Raw genomic sequence first — 20,169 nt, 5'->3', positions numbered from 1 at the left:
GAGTTTGGTGGCATTTGGAATCTAGAGAGAGAGAGTGTTTTTGTTAACCAAAAAAATACATACCATAAACTCTAACTCAACACACCTATTTATACTCAAAAAATATACTATGCAATATCTATAATAATAATAAAATTATCATCCAATTATTACTTTTATAACACTCCCCCTTGGATGATAATTTTATTAGTGAATAACTAGTACTGCCTCGTTAAAAACCTTGCTAAAGAAAACCCTTTGGGATAAAACTTTAGCTAAGGGAAAAAGAGTGCAGCATAGAGTTGACTCCCCCTCAAGTAGGCAACGCCTGAGTTATTACATCTTCTGAACATGCCTCATGCCAATATTATGAACGTGTGTTCTGAAAATAGCAGTTGGAAGTGCTTTGCTGAAAAGGTCAGCAGAGTTTTTGCTGGACTGAACATATCTCATTTCAATCTGGTTGTCCTTAATGAGATTTTGAGTGTATGAGAAAAATCTAGGGGGTATGTGTTTTGTTCGGTCACTTTTGATATACCCTTCTTTCATCTGTGTTATGCAAGCTACATTATCTTCATAGATAGTTGTTGAACTTTTATTGCGTTCTAGTCCACAAAAATCAGTAATGAGTTGTGTCATTGATCTCAACCAAAAACATTCCCGACTGGCTTCATGTAATGCAATTACTTCGGCATGATTTGATGATGTTGCAACAAGTGTTTGTTTTTTAGAACGCCATGATATTGCGGTATCTCCATTTAGGAATACATATCCATTTTGAGATTTAGCTTTATGTGGATCAGATAAATAACCTGCATCTGCATAACCAACCAAATCTTGTTTTGATTCGTTAGAATAAAATAATTATAAATCAGTAGTTCCCCGAAGGCATCAAACTATTTGTTTGATCCCATTCCAATGTCTTTTGGTAGGGGCTGAGCTGAACCTTGTCAACAAATTAACTGCAAAAGAAATTTCAGATCTTGTATAATCTATAAGATACATAAGAACCTCAATTGCACTAAAATATAGAACTTCCGATCTGTTAAAATTTTCATGATCTTCGCAGGGATGAAATAGATCAGTGTCAATATTGAGTGATCTAACAACAATGAGTTTGTCTTTAAAAAAAAATGTTTTAAAATCTTTTCGGTATAAGTTGTTTGATGTACAAGTAAACCATTAGGCATATGCTCAATTTGCAATCCAAGGTAATACTTGGTTTTTTCAAGATCTTTCATTTCAAAATAATTCTTTAGAAGTTGAATGATTTCATAGATCTCTTTATTTGTTCATATGATGTTAAGAACATTGACATAAACATACGTGCAAAATAAGTTGATATTTATACCCTTTTTTTATCAAGTAGTCATTTAATCGGTTATACCACATACGTCCCGTTTGTATAAACCCACTTAGAAATCTTTGTGATTTAATGGAATATATTCCCTTGAGTTTTACATTAGATGCTTATGATACCTTAACCCTTTAGGTATATTCATATATATCACTATTAAGTGATCCATACAGATAAGTAGTAACAACATTCATGAGATGCATTTAAATAACTACCAGGTTGATTAAGTATCTAATAAGTAATTGTATCCATTACAGGAGGATAATTTTTCCTCCTAATTCATTTCTGGTCTTTGTGGGAAATATTGAGTTACAAGTCTAGTTTTGCCTTGTAACTTCATTTGCACATTTCTTTTCGGATAAAAATTCATTTGTATCCCATACGTTTCACATCTTTAAAAGTGATAACGATTGATCCGAAAACTTTTCTTTTATCGAGCGATTCTAATTCAGCTCTTATTGCTCCTTTCCATTGAGCTCAATCATGTCCATTTTGTATATTCAATGACAGATTTTAGTTCCAGATCATCATCTTTATTCATGATGTCATTGTAACATTATATGAAAATATCTCATAGAGATTTTAGTTTCATTTCGGTTCCATAATATTGCATAATTTATCGCAATTTTAGTATTTACATTTATCAATATCCTCTGCAGAAGGAATATTGATTTGTGGTTCTTCTTGAACACTTTCTCTTACCTCATTATCAGCTGATTTTCTTTTTCGAGGATTTTTATCTTCGGAACCAATTGATCTTCCACGTTTGATGCGTGGCAAAGACTCAACAGTGACATTATTGCCAGCTTTTGGAATTTCAGTTCGAGCTGGAGCATTTATCGCTGGTATATATGATTTAGTCACCTTTTTATATCTGTAAATGCATAAAGTAATTAATTTGCAAGTTCTTGCATATGCATTATTTTTGAACTTTCGTTTCACATTTTTTTGTGCGAGTTCAATATACCTTAATTGATGTTCACATCATGAAGCATCATTTTATTTTTTATTTTTATTTTTCCCCCTAATCTAGGGAACAATGTTTTATTAAAATGACAATCAGCAAAACGTGCTGTAAAAACATCACCCATCATGGGTTCAATATATCTTATGATTGAAGATGTTTTATATCCAAAATATATTATCATCTTTCTTTGAAGAACCATTTTATTGTGTTGTGGTGATACAATTGAAACATACACTGCACAACCAATGTTTTAAGGTAGAAAATATTTGGCTCTTGGCCAAAATCAAGTATTAAGTGAAAATATTTACGACTTCCACATGGTATAATGCGAATTAATGTCGCAGCATGTAAATTTACATGTCCACATATAAATATTGAGAGATTTGTACTCATTATCAATTGTCTAGTTATTAGCTGTAAGCGTTTATCTATTGATTCAGCTAAACCAATTTTGTGTATGCACATGAGCAACTGGATGTTCAACAACAATCCCTGTAGATATATAATGATCATTAAATGCTTGAGATGTTAACTCACCAGCATTATCAAGTCTCATCCTTTTAATGGTGTAATCAGAATAATGTGTTCTCAATTTAATAATTTGTGCAAGAAACTTTGCAAATGCCATATTACGGCTTGATAACATACAAATATGAGACCATCCGCTAGATGCGTCTATTAGAACCATGAAATATCAAAATGGTTCACATGATGGATGAATTGGTTCATATATCTTACCTTGAATTCTTTCAAGAAACATTTGTGATTCTTTTTCACAATATACTTTTCATTAATCACCATATGTGCTTTCCATTAATCACCATATGTGTTTTTTTTTTATTTTATAAATCACCATATGTGTTTTTTTTTTTATCATATATCCTTTTCACCATATACGCTTTTAATCATATGCGCTGTGTTTTTCACCATATGCGCTTTTAATCATATGCGATTTTCATCATATGCATTGTGCTTTTCATCATATTCGCTTTTTATCATATGCGCTTATCATATGCGATGCGCTTTTTATCATATGCGCTTTTTTATGTGAATAGTAAATTAATTAATTTCGTTTTACTATTCATATGAATTAATTTAGATTTACTATTTTGTTAATTGAGTAATATAAATATACATCATATACTTGTGACTCCGAAGGCTCAAATGAATTTGACCATATAGTTATACGTTGTACCTTGCACATTAATTTTCAGTAGAAGCTTTAGATGCATATTATTTTCAGTAGAAGCTTTAGATGAACTTTTTTTTAATCACCAAATACCACAAACACTTTGTTTGCGTTTGTTCATAGTCATCAATGAAAACCATTTTCTTTAATTTTATTTTATACAATAAAATTAACGCATCATTATTCTTTTCAAAAACAATAATCTATTGTTATTGTTCACTTGTGCCATGTTTAACAACAAAAGTCAACAACCTCTGTCTTGTTTGTTGTGGCAACCAAAAACAACCTTTGCTTTTGTTACCGAGAATCCAAGACCAAAAAAAAAATTAATTTTTAATTAATCTTTTATCAAAACCATAAATGATTTTATTGATCTACGTTGATATGGCCATAAAGAATTGACGGCTGACCTACTTTTGTAAGTGTATTTCGGCTATCATCCCGAAAACGCACAACGACCTTTTTTTTTTATGAACTATTTGTTTCATATCTAGCTTAGGCAATTATTGTGAACATTTGGTCCCTATAAGAGCATTTATTTTTTAGACTTTTAGTTGATTTGTACTTGTCACAATTAGGGATAGCACCCGCGGGTCGTGGATGCGGATCCATTGGATCCATCACCCGTACCCGCGGATTTTTTTTAAGAGACATCCAATTGAACCCTTGTTCGTTGAAACAATTTGACTATATTTTTACTCCCCATTATTAAACGGGCCATTTTGATGCACACTCTTAAAAAAAATAATTTGTTTTTTAAGTTTTATTATTCAACCTCCTTTTTTCAACGGTCACGTTTTTAACAAAACATTTGACAAGTTTGGAAAAAAGTTTTTTATTGATTATCATCAAAAGTTTTCTATTGTCACTCTACTGGATGGAATTATGGCATACAACCAAAATTGCAACCCAACACTACATAAGAACAAAAAGGTTGTTTTTAATTAACATATGTATATGTGTTAAACTCGGAATAATAATAACTTATTTTAGAAAATTAACATAAGACATGTTGAAACATTTTTGTCACATTTAGCTCATCAAGTCTAATACTTATCATTGATAGATTTTATCACGTCTAGGAGATGTTTACTTTTTTCTTGTATTAAGTCCTACTTTCATTTACCTTTGTTTGGAAAAAAGTTTTTTTTTTTTACTTTGCTTTCCCCCTTTCTGTAAAACTCATTTAAACACTTTCTTTGTTTTTTTTTTTTTTTTAAAAAAAAACTTCCTTTTTTTTTACGTTACCCGTAAATTATAAATATATAAAAAAAACTTTTTGTTTAAATTTTTTTTCTAGTTTTTAAAAGGCCACTTGACCAATTTTTTAATTCTTTCACAACACCTGATATCGTGATCGTGACCTTTCACCAAAGCAAGAGATATTCTTGATAAACTAAACACAGACTCGTGTTTGAAATTGTCGGCCACAAAAAAATTCATTTGATAAAAGTATATATTTTTTTTTAGTTATAGAAGGAGACCACTTCATTTTCAATACTTCATTTTTGACAAAAAAACTATTCCATTTTACCATCCCCTTTTTTTTCTTACTTTAACTTTTAAGATATACTTTTAATAAAAATACAAACTACTTTTTCTTATTTTAACTTTTAAGATTTACTTTTAATAAAAATACAAACTACTTTTTGTATTTTAACTTTTAAGATTTACTTTTAATAAAAATACAAACTACTTTTTCTTATTTTAACTTTTAAGATTTACTTTTAATAAAAATACAAACTATTTTTTTTATTTTAACTTTTAAAATTATAAATTTAAGAATAAACATTAGTATGCATGAAATAAATAATGATTAATTGCATAAGTAATCATAAATGTTAGATAACATATAAAGACCCCGTCGTATTCGTATTGATCGGAATTAATCTCGACCCATGGTACCGTGTTGTCAAATGACGTGTTGCGTACATAAAGTACCGTGTTGTCAAATGACGTGTTGCGTACAATCATGAGGTCTTATTAACATAAATATAAATGTTAGTGAAGTTAATAAGAGTTAGATTACAGAAAATATAATTCAGGTGGTATAACCGACCATATATAACTTAAATAACATAAATATAAATGTTAGTGAAGTTAGTAAAAGTTAGATTACAGAAATATAATTCAGGTGGTATAACCGACCATATATAACTTAAATAACATAAATATAAATGTTAGTGAAGTTAGTAAAAGTTAGATTACAGAAATATAATTCAGGTGGTATAACCGACCATATATAACTTAAATAACATAAATATAAATGTTAGTAGTCCAAAATTTGATATATTCGAGTCTGAAAATTATTAATAATTTCATACCTTGATTAGTGATTCGTGATCGTTTGAGATATCTTTTAATTACACTAAGCTTTTCGTGCTGATAACGTGTTATAATTCAGTAGGCTTATAACTACCTTTAGTGGTTCTTGACTGTAGAAGGTATATAGAGATAGAGATACTGTAAAACTGAGAAAACAAAGGTTGAACAAAAGGTATGAGTAATTGGTTTTTTATTTATAGAAAAATGTATAATGAGAGTTTGGTGGCATTTGGAATCTAGAGAGAGAGAGTGTTTTTGTTAACCAAAAAAATACATACCATAAACTCTAACTCAACACACCTATTTATACTCAAAAAATATACTATGCAATATCTATAATAATAATAATAAAATTATCATCCAATTATTACTTTTATAACAATAACCCAATTTTATTTTGAAAATAATAATCCATTGTTAGATAACCCAATTTTATATTGGGTATAAAACCCCATTGTTGTCGTTTGGACCACACTTTTATTTTGGATTTAAAACCTCGTTGTTCTCAATTATTATCAGTGTTGTAAAAAATAGCCGAAACGGGCGCCGCAAGGTACGCCGCAACGGATTTGCCTTAGTATCGTTGCAACGGGCCTTGAAACGGCAAAAAAGACGGTCAACGCTCAAAAAACGGTCAACAACGCTAAAAAAACGGTAAAAACGGTAAAAATGGTCAAAGACGGAAAAACCGGTCAAAGACAGGAAAAAATGGAAAAAACGGTCAACTTTATATATGTATATGTATATATATATATATGTATATATATATATATATATATATATATATATATATATATATATATATATATATATAAGTCAACGTTAGTCAACATCCGTTTCGACCCCGTTTTTTCCGTTGCGACGTTCGGTCGCTAACGTTTCGGCCCCGTCTCACGTCTTTTTCAACCTTGATTATTATATACATTCTATTTTCACATACAAACAATCTCGCAAAAATATCAGCAGCACTTCGACGCCTATCCCAGCAACATCAAAAAAAGAGGAGATAACCAAAAAACCAATATATCTAATAAAAGAGAACTCTTTCAACAAACCGAAGACAAAAGAATCCTATGATCACCAAAACAAGAAACGATCTAGAACAACCACACATGTAATATAACAAGCTACCTAGCGCAGCCATTTTGTCTATGTATTTAGTCTCTGCTGCGTATACAACTGTTGTGTTAGTACACATATCCATTCTGTGTAATACACAATCGAGTAACTAAAGTGGGACACTATGTATTAGTAAACGATACGTACGCACGCTATGCAAGTCTCAAAGATTTCACTCAACATATTTTTAATCTTTTAAAGTGAGTCTACGTTAGTTAATGAACTTTAATTGATTGAGATTTTATGAAGATTGACGAATCGGAATGAAATCATATGTTTTGGACATTGATATTTAACTAAGTGTAAAAGGCAAATCCATGTCAAAGAGTGAATCAACCGAGTAGATACGTTTTCTCTTATTTGTTAATCTCTCTTATGCTAATACTAGTTTAATCAAAACTTTCTTTAAAATTCCCCAATCAACTTAAGATAATCATTAGTGTTTTCGGAATCTCAATTAAATCGCTCTCCGTGAAACGAACTTGGACTTGCTATTAGCTTTAGTATATAATTAGGACTAGTTGTCTATTTGTGTGATAATTGTCTAGTAGTATTTTCACAAATCAACTTTTTGAAACTTCACAAGTACCAAATTCTTCAATTCCTCAACAATCATCAACTCAAACAATCAAATTCAAGCTCAACACTAAATCTTCACAAATTTATAATCAAACATTCAATTTATACCAAACATCTACTTCTAGAAGCTCCAATATCATAACATCAAAATAAGCTTAACCTTAACCAAAATAATTCAAGTATTAATCTTTTAAGGTTAACCTTCTAGAAGTACATCAATTAAGCCCAAATCAACATAACCGACCAAAATGTTTCCATCATCCATCTCCTCATCATCAAATCTAGGATTACCCAAACGCTTCACACTCGGCATCAAGAACCTTAAAATAGTGGGATCATTCATAAATTTTGGCCTTATAGAAAACAGGGCCTTTGAAAAACATTTTTTCATTTTTAGAACGGGAAAACAAGTCAAGTTTTTACACAAGACAAGTTTTTTGAAATTTAGGTTTTTAAGGCTAGGTGCTTTCAAAGCCATCCCGGTTTTGGGATAACTGCACGAGCAATTGCCAACCCCGTAAACAAACTATCCGGTTCGATAGTGATGGGAAGACAATTGCCTTTGATGATTGTTTAGGTGCCTTCCACGGTCAATTTGGTAATAAACAACGGCACGGGGCAAGTGACAAACCCTAACAAAAGCACTCTGGTGTTAAAGGAGTACGATGGGAAGGCCACAAGGGATTGAATTTGCCCTACCAATCCTATTTTCAGGTTGAAAGTTCGAGACTTACTCTCCCCTGGATACCATTGATCTGTGTCGAAGGGCCAACCAAAAATGATCTAATTACTGAAACTTAGCTAGGGTAAATAGGATTCGTTCTACGGGAAGTAGTGGTTAAAACCAAGCAATTCTCAGGATTGGGTTTTGTAATTAACTAAGATTAACTAAATGAAAGACTACTTGAACAATAAAACTAAGCAATGGTGAATTTAAGTATAAAATGTAAATAACTAAGCAAAGAACAAAATTTGTAAACAATGATTAAAATGTCTTTACTCCTTTTCAATCCCAATTAGAAATGTATACATCAAACAAGTCATGTGCTACCAAGTTTTACTCAAATCTCATAGACAAGAACTATTGAGTCTCCTAAAGTGATTATCTTAGGGTACAATTATGACGCTTAAACACTTGTCTTAGTCCTTAACTAATTAACACTAAGATGGATTCGGCACAAAATGTTAAGAAACAATAATGGTCTTGCAATAATCAACTTGCATTCAATAAAACTTGGTCAATTCAAAATTCTCATAATACAAAAGACTTAAGTATCATAATATTGCAAATTACACAAAACTTGAATGATATTACATATACTAATTGTTCATGAAAGGAATAAAGTAAAGAAACTAGCCACTCATGTTGAAGATGATGAACATGATGAATTCTTGAAATTGTATGAAGAACACTTCCTTGATCTTGACTTGAATCCTTAATTGATGATGTTTTGTTATGTTTTTGTGTGTGTTTAGAGCTCTGAAAACTGAGGTAGAAAGTCTGTAAATCGTAGCTCTTGGGGTTTATATTTATAGGAGATTAGTGACTTAACCCCCAAGCCAAAACCCCTCAAATTCAGAATAAAAAAACAACACCCTCGCAAATTGCAGTATAGGGACCACAATTTGCGGTCACTTCTGCTCTTGCCGCAATTTTGCACCGCAATTTTACGGCCAAAATTGTTCTGAGTGAAAAATAGCACCCACCGCCATTTGCGATAGGCAAGCCGCAAATTGCGGTCTTTACTTTTTCAGCCACACATTTTCCTTTTTAGTCATCTTTTTGCTCCAACTTCCAAAAACCTGAAATACATAAAATTATGTCAAAGTACCTTGTTTTCTTTCTAAACACCGACACTTTTGTTTCCTTTTGAATACAAATGATCGTGTCAAATAATGACCGCTCAACCATCACATCATGAAAGGATGCTTAGTATAAAATGACATGGATTAGAAAGATCCCAATTCCAAGTAGATCGCAACTCGGAAGACTTGACTTTCTTAAATGGGTGGACTTGATCACCCTAAAGTGTTAAAGTTTGAAACTTTAAACACTTGGTTTATTTTAAGTCCTTGGACCCCACTTCCCACGCATCTAGCTTTTATGCTATTTTTAAGAAAATGTAGGAAGTAGTTACTACATTTTCATAATTTGAAAGAAGGACTGTGGCTTTTGGTGTAAAGACTCGTCCTAATCTATAAGAATGAATACAATAACATATGATTATATCGCGAGTTATTTGATCTCTATATGATACATTTTACAAACATTGCATTCGTTTTAAAAGACAATCTTTCATTACATCGAAAGTTGACAGGCATGCATACCATTTCGTAATATCCATCTATAATTGATCTAATCTGTCATTTACTTAATCATAATCTTTACTGAACTCAACGACTTGAATGCAACGTCTTTTGAAATATGCCATGAATGATTCCAAGTAATATCTTTAAAATGAGCTAATGCACAGCGGAGGATTTCTTTAATACCTGAGAATAAACATGCTTTAAAGTGTCAACCAAAAGGTTGGTGAGTTCATTAGTTTATCATAATCATTCATTTCCATCATTTTAATAGACCACAAGAATTTCATTTCCATTTCTCATATATATATGTCCCATGCATAGAGACAAAAATCATTCATATGGATTGAACACCTGGTAACCGACATTAACAAGATGCATATAAGAATATCCCCATCATTCCGGGACATCCATCGGACATGATATAAAAACTCGAAGTACTAAAGCATCTGGTACTTTGGATGGGGTTGGTTAGGCCCGATAGATCGATCTTTAGGATTCGCATCAATTAAGGGTGCACTAATTCTCAAAATTAGTGATATTCCCTAATTCTTAGGCTACCAAGCAAAAGGGGTATATTCGGCTTCGATCATTCAACCATATAATGTAGTTTCAATTACTTGTGTCTATTTCGTAAAACATTTATAAAAATTCGCATGTATTCTCAGTCCAAAAATATAAAGGGTAAAAAGGCAAATGAAACTCACCATACTGTATTTCGTAGTAAAAATACATATAACGTCATTGAACAAGTGCAAGGTTGGCCTCAGATTCACGAACCTAAATTAATTATATATATTTATGTGTTGGTTAATATTTGTCTAACAAATTAGGTCAAGTCATAGTGTATCACAATCCTAATACTCGAGACTAATATGCAAAGGTCAACAAAAGTAAATTTGACTCAAAATGATTTCCAAAATCTATACATAATTAATATTTAATATATAGTTTAAATATCGTCATTTTTATATTTTAAATATTTTTAAAAGATCTATTAGAGTAAATAATATAATTCATTTATTAATAAATAAAATTTTATATAAAATATACTTTTATATATCTTAAGTAATAAAATTTATAAAGTTCATTTAACATCATAAAAATAATATGATAGGTAGTATTAATGTAATTATGTTACACGTAGTAAAATATCTTTGTATTACATATTTATTTGATAAAATATTATCGATAATAATAATAGTAAGTAAAAGTTATATTATTTTGTAATAATAATTATTATTATTCTATTAATAATAATAACAATATTTATATTTGCTAAAATGATATTATGATAAAATGGTAATTCATATTAATAAAAATAATGAAATTTTATATTAACAATGATATTCCTATTAAAATAATAATTTTGTAAAAATGATAGTTTTAATATTAATAATACTTTTAATAATAATAGTGATAAAAATAATGAAAAATGATAATTTTATCTAAATAAATATTTTACAATAATTTAAATTTCATCATGATACTCATACTCATTATTTCCTAATCGGTTTGTTTAATAGCTTTTAATCATCTTTTATTTCGCATTCGTGTTAATGATAATAATAGTAATCATAATAATTAGGTGTTACTAATATTAATTTTTAGTTATAATAATACTAATGATAATAAATATTATAATAATATTAATGATAATACTAATTATAACTTTCACGATAATAACGATAATAATAAAAATAACAATTTTTAATGATAATACTACTTATTGATAATATTGATAATATTGATAATAATAATAATAATAATAATAATAATAATAATAATAATAATAATAATAATAATAATAATAATAATAATAATGATAATAATGATAATAATGATAATAATAATAATTAGATAAAAACTATAAAAACGATAATAACGACGATAATAATAATCATTTTCAATAATAATATAAAAATTCAGTTCACTATAACTTCTAATCCGTTCATCGAAACCATTCGATATCTAAATTAAAAGTTCTTAATTTTTCGCTAGCTTTCCAACGACATGCATATCTTATATCTTATCTCAACCGTATATGTAACTAATTCAAGATTCAACATAACCTATCTAACGACAATATCAAAACTACAAGCATGTATAATCCTAAATGAAGGTATTTCATATGCCCGAGAGACATATTAAATTAATGTGGCTAGTATGTTATGATCCAAGTTGGGTCATACCCAATAACAATCTAACCAACACCTTATATGTATTTATCTTAACAATTGGATCGTTAAATAAATACGCGACACTTGAATTTTGGAAAATCGGTTTTCTAAAGTATTATCACTGGAGATAAATTATTTGGATAATTTATATTTAATTATTTATAGGCTTAAATAATTAAGTTGTGTTATATTTTATAAATGGGTTTATAAAATGTAAGTAACTTAACAAATGCATGTGTTTTATTACATGTTTATGAATAACAAGTTGTGTAATAAAAAAAATTGATGGATTTTTATAATCCACAAGTGGTGGACGTTTTATGGGAGTCCCCATGACATCCCACATGCTAGCTTTTAGTTATTTGATGAATACACAACTTACCATGAGCATGCTTGCCTTTTAACCATGCATTGACTCATTAATTCTTGTGATAATCTTAAAAAACTCTCTTCTTCTTCTCCTAGACCTTGCTGGCCGAAATTAAGAGAGTAAAAAGAGAGGTTTTCTTGCTTAGTAGCTTGCTAATTAAGTGTCCTAAAATCCTAACTACACAAAGAGTGGTGTTGGTATTCAAAGCTTGGGGTATACTACACTTGAGGCTTCAAGTTAGAAGCTTTTAAGCCATCATTTTCATCAAACATTTCAGCTCAAATGTTGCTGCTGCTGGTCGATTTTACTAGCCAAAGAAAGTGGGTTTGAAGCTAGGTTTCAAGGTGATTAAAGTCTAGCCAATACAAGGGTGTGTTGGTACTTTGTCTCATCATCTTCCTCATCATCATTCAAGCAATTTTCAGCCCTTAAACTTAGTTTAAGGAGGTATAAAACACTCTTCCTTTCTTGTTAATTAGTAAGCATTATTTCACAATTTGATCCATGGGGTTTAACTTTAAAATGGTTTAAAGATAAACAAGTTTAATTGGTAATTACACGCTTCCGAATATTATGATTCTTAAAAGGTTTTAAGACTTATCAAACTTGTTAAATCCCAACAATGGTATCTAGAGCCGAAGTTGTTGAAATATGCTTCGAATTGTTGTTTAAAACCCACTACATTTGCAATCTACTAACATGCATGAATGTAGATTGCAAAAACAAATGGGTTTGGGTGGGTTTGTAAGCTTGGCCGAATTTGAAAGAGGTTCCAAGAGGGTTTGGAACTTGCATTTTGGTCAATTTTGGTTGCATGTTAAAGTTCACAATCCTAGCCTTGACCTTGTGTTGATTGCATGTTATATTTGGTTGATTTGTTATATTCATTTGGTATGTAATTTTATTCATTCAATTGGCATGTAATAATTATTATTTTGGCTATGTAATTTGTTTTACATTTGGTATGTAAAATAGAATAGGTTGTATTTCATTTTCTAGATAAAAATGTATTAGGATACATATTTTGTAAAAATGAAGAACAAGATCATGAAGACTTCAAGAACACAAGGAGCATATGGATGCAAGGTTAAGTGGGAGATTGTAATCTTCTACTTTGTATGATTAACCCTTACCCGGTGACATTTGTTTTCGGCTAAACAAATGTCCACCAAAATGGCTAGATTGTGAACATACTTATTTTGCATATGTGGTTGTTTGTATGATTATTGTTTTGTATGTTTGGTTGATACAATTAATCACAAGATAACAACTAACAAAACGACATTTTAATTGGTTAAATTAGACGTGCTAAGTACATGCAAAACGGCAATTTAAATGGTTAAATTTAAAAGGCAACCGAGAACCTTAATAAATGGTTATTAAGAACATGATAAGGATCATACATATAAAATGGTTTATATCAAGTAATTGGCTTAATTACAAAACATGAAAATGGATTTTCAAATAAACCATACACTAAATGCATGTTGGTGTATGGTGCAAAAGTTTTCCTAAACTAGAAATAACGAAAACTCAAAATCCCTTTAACAAACAAGCTAAACAAGTTTAACGCCATCCTTTTGTGAAAACACTTAGACATATTAAGAAACTCTTGACGGGATAAAGGTCACCTAACCGTCATGAGCGGACTAATATCAATAAGATAAATTTCGCACACTTGTGGGATAAAGGTCACCTAACCACTTGTATGTTGAATTTACATGTTTACACAAGTGGGACGACTTGATTTGGGAATCATGAACTTAGGGTCACCGAAGCATGAGGAACAAAAAGGCGTTGATGGGATAAATATGCCATGCAAAAGGATTGCATGATCCCATAACTTAGAAGTTGCAAAAGGATTGCAATTGTCATATAATGACTACCTAGCTAAATCAAATAACGGGATAAAGGTCACCTAACCGAAATTTGATTTACCGTTGGATTCTAATATTTAATAAGTCAATTAAAATTTTAAAAGGGTATTGAATGTTAAATTAAAATCGATACTTAAACGAACTTTGTTAATTTTGTAGATGGCCGCCAATAACAACAACAACATTCCAAACGCACCACTTAACCTGAACCACCTATCATTAAGGTCTCTCTTAGAGAAAGACAAACTCAACCATACAAACTTTATGGATTGGTTCCGCAATCTTCGGATTGTCCTCAAACAAGAGGATAAAATGTATGTGCTTGAGGACCCCATTCCCGATCAACCGGATGAGAATGATGTGGAGGCAATGGCCTCTTACGATAAGTATTGCCACGACTCCCTTCAAGTCTCATGCTTAATGCTTGGGACTATGATACCCGAACTCCAAAAGGATTTCGAGCATCATAGTGCATACGACATGATAACGCAATTAAAGGAGATGTTCCTCCAACAAGCGCGTGTCGAACGCTTCGAAACGGTTCGGGCGCTACATGCTTGTCGTATGGACGATACCCAATCGGTTTCATCTTATGTACTTAAGATGAAAAGCCTTATCGATCGTGCTAACCGTCTTAACCTAAACATATCTAATGAGTTAGCCACCGATCTTATCCTTAACTCCCTATCAAAAAGGTTTGATCAATTTGTAATTAATTACAATATGAATGGGATGGATAAGAGCATAGGTGAGCTTCACGGTATGCTTAGAACGGCGGAAACTAGCATGGGTAAAAGGGCTTTACCCGTGTTAGCAATCGATCAAGGTGGATCCAAAGGTAACACCTCTAAGCCAAAGGTGGCTAAGAGGAAAGGACCCGCCCATCAAGGCAAAGGGAAGGGGAAGATGGTTACCCCAACCAAGAACAAGGCTAAGAAGCAAAAGGTAGCCGAGAAGGCAAACCCAAAGGAAGACCCATGTTTCGGTTGCGGTGAAATGGGTCATTGGAAACGAAACTGTCCGGTCTATCTTAAGGAGTTGAAGGACAAGAGGGATGCAGGGCAAACCTCAGGTAATATATATATGGTATATATAGAGCTTAGTATTACTTCTTCTAATACATGGGTATTAGACACTGGATGTGGAACTCACATTTGCAATTCATTGCAGGGGTTCAAAAGAAGTAGCAAGCAAACGGGAACATCAAGTCTCTACATGGGTAATGGAGCCAAAGTGCAAGTGAAGGCTCAAGGAGACTTTGTGTTAAAGCTTCCAAGTGGTTTGGAACTTATTTTGAAAGATGTTTTGTATGCACCCGATTTATGTCGAAACATTATTTCCATTTCCCGTTTGAAACAATGTGGTTTTTATCTTAATTTTGTTAATGATGATATCCATATTTATTTGGATAATGTATTCTATTTCAAGGCTTCACCTTCAAATGGAATTTATGAATTGGTTCATGATGACACATCATCTAGTAGCTCAATGTACCATACAAGCACCAAGAAACTCAAAAGGGATTTGAGTGATTCCTATTTATGCAATTGTCGCCTTGGTCACATAAACAAGAACCGAATGCATACACTTCAAAAGGATGGACTTTTGAAATCAAATGAAATGGATTCGTTTGATGTATGTGAATCTTGTTTACAAGGCAAGATGACTAAAGCACCTTTCAAAGGGACTTATGAAAGGGCTAAAGATTTATTGGGATTAATACATTCGGATGTATGTGGACCCTTTAAACCCATGACTAGGAATGGTGAAAGATACTTTGTTACTTTCATTGATGACTTTAGTCGTTTCGGATATGTCTATTTATTAAGACACAAGGACGAAACGTTTGAAGCATTCAAAGAATATCAAAACGAAGTACAAAATCAACTCAACAAGACAATTAAGGTACTTCGTACCGATAGAGGAGGTGAATACCTAAGCGATGCTTTCCAAGATCATCTTAGGAGTTGTGGGATTATCTCACAACTTACTCCACCCGGAACACCCCAACTTAATGGAGTTTCCGAAAGGAGGAACCGAACCCTAATGGATATGGTTCGATCTATGATGGCAAGAAGCTCGTTGCCTCTATCATTTTGGGGTTATTGTCTAAGCTCCGCGGCTCGTATTTTAAATATGGCCCCAACCAAGAAAGTGGAACGAACTCCTCACGAGATGTGGTTTGGTAAACCCCCATCTCTATCATACTTAAAGGTATGGGGATGTGAAGCTTATCCTAAGCGTTACGTCCCTAATAAGTTGAATGCTCGATCCACGAAGTGTATCTTCATAGGATATCCCAAGGATGATATGGGATACTATTTCTATGATCCATCCGAGCAGAATGTATTTGTTGCTCGGAAGGCGGAATTCCTTGAAACTAAGTTCCTAATGGAAGGAAATAGTGAAAGGAAGATAGATCTTGAAGAGGTTCAAGATCAAGTAGATGATACACAATTGGTTAACACTAGCACTCAACATGAAAATGTTGATAGTGATCAAATGGATGATCAAAATACACAAGACATTCGTAGATCGGGTAGGATTAGCAATCCTCCTGAGAGATATGGGTTTCTCATAGATGGTTGTTATACGGTTGATTTGGATGAACCGACAAACTACCAAGATGCTTTATCAAGGATTGATAAAGATAAATGGCAGGATGCCATGGACGCCGAGATGCAATCCATGTATGAAAACCAAGTGTGGGAACTTGTTGAGCAACCTCCTAGCTCTAAGCTAGTTGATTGCAAATGGCTTTTCAAGAAGAAAACCGACATACATGGAAACTTGGATACATATAAAGCTAGACTTGTAGCAAAAGGTTTCACTCAAACTCAAGGGGTTGATTATGATGAAACTTTCTCGCCAGTGGCAATGCTAAAGTCTATTAGGATATTATTTGCCATTGCTGCTCACTACGACTATGAAATATGGCAAATGGATGTCAAAACCGCTTTCCTAAATGGATATCTTATGGAAGATGTCTATATGGTCCAGCCTGAAGGTTTTGTTGATCCAAAATATCCTAAAAGGGTATGCAAGTTAAAGAAGTCAATCTACGGATTGAAACAAGCATCTAGAATGTGGAATCATCGTTTTAATGAGGAATCCGAGAAATTTGGCTTCATTAAAAATGGTGATGAAGCTTGTGTATATAAGAAAGCTAGTGGGAGCACTATCATATTCCTTGTACTATATGTGGATGATATATTATTATTTGGGAATGATATTACCACAATGCAAGGAGTCAAAACTTGGCTAAGGAGTTGCTTCTCCATTAAGGATCTTGGAGATGCACAATACATATTGGGGATAGGGATCTATAGGAATAGATCCAAGAGATTGATAGGTTTAAGTCAAAGTGCATACATTGATAAAATCTTGAAAAGGTTCAAGATGGAAAACTCTAAGAAAGGTTTGGTACCTATTCAAAGAGGAACCAGTCTCAGTTCATCTCAGTGTCCCACCACGAAAGATGAACAAGAGAAAATGAAGAAAGTCCCATACGCATCTGCTATTGGGTCTATCATGTATGCAATGATATGTACTAGACCGGATGTGTCATGCGCTCTAAGCTTGACAAGTAGATACCAGAATAACCCAGGAAACAGTCATTGGATTGCTGTTAAAAGTATATTGAAATACCTTAGGAGGACTAAGGATATGTTTCTAATATATGGGTCTGGTGAGGAGGAACTCGTTGTAAAAGGTTACGTGGATGCGAGTTTCCAAACTGATCGAGATGACTCTCGATCACAATCCGGTTATGTCTTCATGTTAAATGGTGGTGCGGTCTCTTGGAAGAGTTCGAAACAGGAGGTTGTTGCGTTATCCACTACAGAGTCGGAGTACATTGTCGCCTCACTGGCAGCTCAGGAAGCTGCATGGATGAAGAAATTCATCGACGACTTAGGAGTGGTCCCTTCCATTCAGGACCCTCTTGAGATCTTTTGTGACAACGAGGGTGCGATTGCTCAAATCAAGGAACCTCGTGCCCATCAAAAGACTCGTCACATTGAGCGGAGATTCAACTACATAAGGGATGAAGTTGAAAAAGGAAAGATATGTATTCGCAAAGTTCATACAGATCATAATGTTGCGGATCCACTCACGAAGCTTTTACATGGGCCAAAACATGAGGGACATGTTTGTGCATTAGGGCTTCGATATTCTAGTGATTGGATATGATCTATTTTAAGCATTGTACCGGAACGAAATTATTCAAACTCATTAATATAACTATGGTGTTAATTTATTTGAGTTATGTTCCTATTTTGCATATTTCATCCATGAATTAGCAATTATTCAAAATTTCCGTAGTCGATCACATTTGTGGGAACAAGTGTGAGGTTTAGACTATTATGAACTCGGATTGGTATACTTTCATAGGTTGAATGTGGGGCAAGGTTGCAACCAAGGTTCATAGATATTTGTGGGAAACAAATATTGGAAGACCCGCTCTCAAGAATTACTGTATAGAGCCTTTGTGGTTGATCACATGTAATCTTGAGTAAAGGCGAATATCATTGTATCCTCTGACCTGAGATACATATTGGGTTCGGATATTCACCAAGTATTGTGCCTTGATTCATTCCTTCGCTATTCTGAAACATGGTAGTACATAAGGAAGAACTCAGGTATATTACAAAGTGTATATCTAGGACGTATGTAGTCAAGATGGAATTTGTCCCTCTTATTCGTTGAGAGTCAGATGTCTAAGGCCTGAAAAGTTAAATCTATAAGAGAGTGATCACTCTGTATCTCTTGGATTTAACATGACATCTACGACGAAAGGATATAATGAAAGATTCACCTATATATCAGCTCGAGTAAGGAACTCGAAAGGGATGATGTTATTGAATGGCACAAAGTCATAACATATTGGGGGTGATGGACGGTCGTTAGGTGGTATCCGTCACTTGCATTAATTTCTTATGTTTCTCGTGCAAGTGGGAGATTGAAGGTATTTCATATGCCCGAGAGACATATTAAATTAATGTGGCTAATATGTTATGATCCAAGTCGGGTCATACCCAATAACAAGCTAACCAACACCTTATATGTATTTATCTTAACAATTGGATCGTTAAATAAATACGCGACACTTGAATTTTGGAAAATCGGTTTTCTAAAGTATTATCACTGGAGATAAATTATTTGGATAATTTATATTTAATTATTTATAGGCTTAAATAATTAAGTTGTGTTATATTTTATAAATGGGTTTATAAAATGTAAGTAACTTAACAAATGCATGTGTTTTATTACATGTTTATGAATAACAAGTTGTGTAATAAAAAAAATTGATGGATTTTTATAATCCACAAGTGGTGGACGTTTTATGGGAGTCCCCATGACATCCCACATGCTAGCTTTTAGTTATTTGATGAATACACAACTTACCATGAGCATGCTTGCCTTTTAACCATGCATTGACTCATTAATTCTTGTGATAATCTTAAAAAACTCTCTTCTTCTTCTCCTAGACCTTGCTGGCCGAAATTAAGAGAGTAAAAAGAGAGGTTTTCTTGCTTAGTAGCTTGCTAATTAAGTGTCCTAAAATCCTAACTACACAAAGAGTGGTGTTGGTATTCAAAGCTTGGGGTATACTACACTTGAGGCTTCAAGTTAGAAGCTTTTAAGCCATCATTTTCATCAAACATTTCAGCTCAAATGTTGCTGCTGCTGGTCGATTTTACTAGCCAAAGAAAGTGGGTTTGAAGCTAGGTTTCAAGGTGATTAAAGTCTAGCCAATACAAGGGTGTGTTGGTACTTTGTCTCATCATCTTCCTCATCATCATTCAAGCAATTTTCAGCCCTTAAACTTAGTTTAAGGAGGTATAAAACACTCTTCCTTTCTTGTTAATTAGTAAGCATTATTTCACAATTTGATCCATGGGGTTTAACTTTAAAATGG

Source organism: Rutidosis leptorrhynchoides, chromosome 11 (genome assembly GCF_046630445.1).
Source record: "Rutidosis leptorrhynchoides isolate AG116_Rl617_1_P2 chromosome 11, CSIRO_AGI_Rlap_v1, whole genome shotgun sequence".
Taxonomy (NCBI): Eukaryota; Viridiplantae; Streptophyta; class Magnoliopsida; order Asterales; family Asteraceae; genus Rutidosis; species Rutidosis leptorrhynchoides.
This window is presented reverse-complemented; position numbering follows the sequence as displayed.